Source organism: Protopterus annectens, unplaced genomic scaffold (genome assembly GCF_019279795.1).
Source record: "Protopterus annectens isolate FY-2018-M unplaced genomic scaffold, PAN1.0 ctg68567_obj.part0, whole genome shotgun sequence".
Classification (NCBI taxonomy): Eukaryota; Metazoa; Chordata; order Ceratodontiformes; family Protopteridae; genus Protopterus; species Protopterus annectens.
Genome location: NW_025056313.1, coordinates 1 through 5,078, shown reverse-complemented (window position 1 = coordinate 5,078; position 5,078 = coordinate 1). Strand labels below are relative to the sequence as shown.

Genomic DNA, 5,078 nt, shown 5'->3' with positions numbered 1-5,078 from the left:
TGTTCGCAGACATGCCTGGCTTAAAGATCAGTCCTTGTCGGAGCATTTTAAAAGCTCGTATTATGGATGCTCCTTTGCAGTCTGATGTTCTTTTGGCCCTCCTGTGGAATTAGTTTTGAAAAAATGGAGGAAAAAGCAAAATCTATGCAGACAGTGAAGGAATTTTTACAGGTTCAGCCTCCAAAATTCAATAGGAATTGGCCTGCTAAGGGATGGTCTTTTCCTCTCGGATTTTCTTCTAGAGGCAAGTCGGGGGTAGAAGAGGTAGGGCTTCCTTCAGGGCCCTGTTACTTCTAGGTCTTTGATTTCTACCCCTTCTGCTGGGGAGGGCAGGGTCAGTCCTTTCGAAGCAGACCCAATGACCTGTGTCTTCAGCTGCGGACTCTGCTTTGCTGGCAGCTCCTCTGGAGGAAAACTGGGACTTTTCAAGGAATTGGCATTTGGTTACCCAGGACAAATGGGTGTTGGACATTGTAACTCGAGGCTACAAATTTTATTTTCACACTTTCCGCCTTTCAGGTATGCGGATGTGCCTCATCAGCAAAATGGAAGCACAGGCACAGATTTCTTCTCTGCTGGTTGGGAGCAATACAGGAAGTTCCTTCGCAGAAAGGGCACAGGGTTTTATTCCGTCTTTTCTTAGTGCCAAAGAAAGGAAATACTTGGAGACCCATTCTGGATTTATCCATTCTAAACACCTTTCTAGAAATTCCAAATTCAAGATGTTAACACTGCAACAGCTGTTGCCTATGCTGGGCAGGGATCACTGGATGGTGACTTTGGATCTCAAGGAGGCCTATCTTCACATTCCTATCAGGCCCAGTTGCAGGAAATTCCTGAGGTTTCGGACTGGGAATTTGCATTATAAGTTCTCTGCATTGCCCTTTGGCTTATCTACTGCCCAGGGTATTCACAAAGTCCTGGCTCCAGTAATAGCTTTTCTCAGACTACGGGAATTCAGATTTATCCTATCTGGACGATTGTTTGATACTGGCTCGAGACAAGCACGACCCACTTCGACATCTGCAGTGTGTGGTGACAGTTTTCAGATGCCTAGGGTATTCTGTGAACGAAAAAGTCCAGTCTAGTACCCTCACAGAGATGTGTTTTCTGGGTGTGAGTCTGAATACAGCGACTCAGATGGCATTTCTTACCCCGGACAAACAAAGAAATCTTCACCAGTACTTCCTACAGCTATCAGTCCTGTCCAGGCTGACTGCAAGGACAGTCCTTCAAGCCTTGGGGTTCATGGCATCTTGCATTCTAGTACTTCCCAATGCCAAACTGCATATGAGGAAGCTACAATGGTATCTCAAAAGCGTTTGGACTCAACACAGCCACGATTTGGACACTGTCATTCGATTCTTCCTTGCATTCAGAAGGAATTTGTGTGGTGGGCTCAGGAATGTCACCTAAACAAGGGACTCTCTGTGACCCAACCAGAGGCAAGTCAGATATTAACGACGCGGAGTCAGCCTGGGGTGCTCATTTCAAAGGAAAATGGATTCAAGACCTTTGGCCCCCGGAGTTGCTTCACTTGCATATCAATATGAAGGAGATGCTGGCAGTTCAATTTGCCTTAAAAGCATTCAAGGATCTGCTTCCCGGGACTGGTGTTGATTCGAACAGACAACACAACTGTCATGTGGTACATCAACAAGCAGGGGGGAACTCATTCTTACCCTCTTTGCAGACAAGCAATGCTGTTATGGGAAACTGCTTTGGATCTGCACATCACTCTTGAGCACAGTTTCTGCCAGGAACAAAATTTTAGCAGATGTTCTGAGCAGACAAATGGTGGATCCTCACGAATGGAAGTTAGATCCTCAGGTGTTTTCAGTTGACCATGGCTTGGGAACTCCAGACATAGATCTGTTCGCTTCTCCTCTGAATTTCCAACTACCTCTGTTTTGCACAAGGCTGTTTCATCCGAAAGCCTGGAAAATAGATGCACTATCCTTCAGTTGGAGCAACCTTCACGGGATGCCTTTCCTCCTCTGCCTCTTCTTCCAAAAGTCCTGTTGAAAGTCAGGAGGGACAAACCTTTCATGATCCTTATAGCACCGGATTGGCCTCGTCAGCATTGGTACCCTCTGTTGAGGAGTTTAATTCGGAGGCCCTTGGCCATTACCACGGATTCCTCACTTATTGTCTCAAGAAAACAATATTTTCTCAATGTCAGGTGCATCCCTGCACCTGACAGCCTGGCACATTCAGTTTTAGAGAATGAGGGCCTTCAGCTCCCTCAACAAGTTTTGGATGTTCTTTTGGAAGCCAGGCGTCCTAGTACTCAAAGTTTATGCTGATAAATGGAAGAGATTTTTTTCTTTGGAGTTCAGCTAAAGGCTTTGAGGTCACATTGCCTAAATTTTAGTTGTACATTGCAATATTTGACTATGTTATTGGACAAGGGTTTGTCTTTCTCTTCTATTAAAGTGCATGCTGCAGCTATTTCTGCTCACTATGCTGGTGACCCTCCTTTATTTTCACATCCATTGCTTAAACAATTTCTTAGAGGGGCAAAGAATATAAGACCCCCACGGAGGGCTCCTATTCCTGCTTGGGATCTTAATTTTGTTTTGGAGAAGCTGACTCTGCCTCCTTTTGAACCTGCAGCTACGACTGACTTGAAGTTGTTGTCTTGGAAGACTGCTTTTTTGTTGGCTGTTACTTCTGCTAGAAGGGTATCTGAATTACAGGCTCTCATGGCAGTGGAACCTTTTCTGATTTTTCACAGGGACAGAGTTTCCTTAACCTAATCCTACTTTTCTGCCTAAAGTGGTTTCTAATGTGGCATTGAACCATCTATACATTTGCCTACTTTTTATGCTGACCCCCAAACTGAAGGGGAAAAAGTTTTGCATTCTTTGGATGTACATAGGCAGTTATATTATTTGTTCAGAACCAAAGAGTTCAGAAGTTCTCATCAGTTGTTTGTTTGCTGTGACTTCGTGGAAAGGGTGTCTAAACAAACTATTTCCAAGTGGATTGGCCATTGTATTGCTTTTTGTTATTCTCATCATGGTAAAGAGGTTCCAGTTGGGATCAGGCCTCATTCTACTAGGGCTACGGCCACATCTACTGCTTTTTTAAGAGGGGTAGCTACTAAAGACATTCTAGAGGCAGCTACCTGGAGTTCTGTACATACCTTTACGAAGCATTATCATTTGCCACTTTATTCTAGGTCTAGGGCTGGGTTTGCCACTGCAGTCTTAGAGGGGATGTCTGCAGCTCCTCAGGCTATTTAGTTGTCCACCTCCTTTTGTTTTCCGTGGCTCTGGGATTCTACCCATTAGTCAGGACTGCAGCAATGGGAGGCAGAACATAGTACAGTTTTGTACCTACCATAAATGTAGATGTTCGAGGATCTCCATTGCTGCAGTCAATTTTCCTCCCTTCCCCTTTTTTTTTAGATTGGGGTTTTTGGGTGGTGTTTTATTTTTGCATTCTGACATCTGAGGCAAGAAAGACTAAAGTTATAGCGTCGGTCATGCGCATTTATACTGACACCACGTCAGTCTCGGGCGCCATGACCGACGCCAGATCTAGCCCTTTGGTATTCGGGCCGATGGAGGGCAGCGGAGTACCCATTAGTCAGGACTGCAGCAATGGAGATCCTCGAACATCTACATTTATGGTAGGTACAAAACTGTACTTTTTATGGCTCCCACATGAGGGACAGCTATATGATTATGTGGAACTAAGCTTTAGTGCTTTGTGCTGCATCAGCCCTAGTGTGGTTTTTTTCATTCAGTAATAGACACTTCCTGCCTCCTCAGTCAAAAGTATTCAGAAGTAGTGATTTTGCTCATACTGTGCCATTATAAGGCAGACTTCTGCCTATTATACCTGTCTGGGACACAGTTGAGAGCTGCATGCATTTCTTTTCCAGGTAGGTGCTGTTGGTCATAACCCCACTTTTGCAAGGGTGGGGGAGTTGGCTGATCTGGTACCTGACAATTGACCATCCATATTAATCTGGTAAGACAGCATGTCTCTCCTGCAAAGTTGGTGTGTGCACACAATTCATTTACAGCTTGCATAATTAATGGCTGCATATCTATCTTGAGAGGTTCCTTTCATTTTGGCCTTAGTGGAGGTAGGTCATTGTAACCAGATAATCAACATGGGGTGTACAACTTTCCTTAACATACATAAATTGGAGTTATTTAGGCTATTGTGAACAGGGCTGTTATTGGTAATGCTTCTCTGGTGGGATGATGCTTCTCCCTCAACTAAACAGTCACTTTCAGAAGCTTCACCTTGGTGAATTATTTCTTGGTTTCTAACTTTTGTCTTTTCTGTTTCAGATAATATTTGAAAATCTGCTGGATCTTATTGGAGAGAAGCAAGGTGCAGATGCCAAAACAGCCTTTAAGAAAGTCACAGATCTAATATATGAAGAAATAAAAGCTGCATATTGATGTACTGTGTACTAGAGTTTGAATAAAACATTTCAAAAACTGAAATCTGGTCTGAACTAAAGCTTATTTTCAGTGTAATGCTACTGGCATGCAGAAAATCTGTTCTGTGAACTTGGAAAAGTACACTGTGCAATGTAATGGGTTATGGTTCCTACTGTGCAATTTAATGGGTTATGGTACCTGCTAAAGTTTTAAGCCCCACCCACTGTTGGGTAGGAAATCACTTATTTGTATTTTAATTGAGATGGAAACCTCTGGCTTGTGTACACAGCAACTTTGAGCAGTGTTCCCACCTCCCTTTGGGTGGGGAACAGATGTGACAAGTCTGCTTATCCAGGACTTGACTTGGAGTCTATGCAGAGTTTTTGCTTAAACTGGTGTACATGTTCATGTGATAATGTTTCTTGGGAGTATTGGATTTGAGTTGCTCTAGACTTAAGAAACAAATGGTGCGGTAACACAGTTGTGATTTTTTTGTCGAAGTTCCAGTCATGGTTTGGATGAGCTGCATAAATACTGGATTTATAAGCATTAACTGCAAGAAGATGGTTTGATCAATGTTCCATCTTGCATTACATTTTTTTTCCATCAAAAAGCCTTCTCTGTTTGGGGTGACTAATATGGCTCTACAAACCTAATACTGTGGGTCATGGT

At 43.4% G+C, this 5,078-nt stretch overlaps 1 long non-coding RNA gene across 1 annotated transcript; it reads left to right on the top strand.

Annotated features, from left to right (window-relative positions):
- The first annotated feature begins 3,897 nt into the window (after positions 1–3,897).
- LOC122792087 lies at positions 3,898–4,469 on the top strand. Its single transcript, XR_006363281.1, has 2 exons — positions 3,898–3,981; positions 4,311–4,469. It is a non-coding gene; the product is annotated as an uncharacterized LOC122792087 (long non-coding RNA).
- The last annotated feature ends 609 nt before the right edge of the window (positions 4,470–5,078 follow it).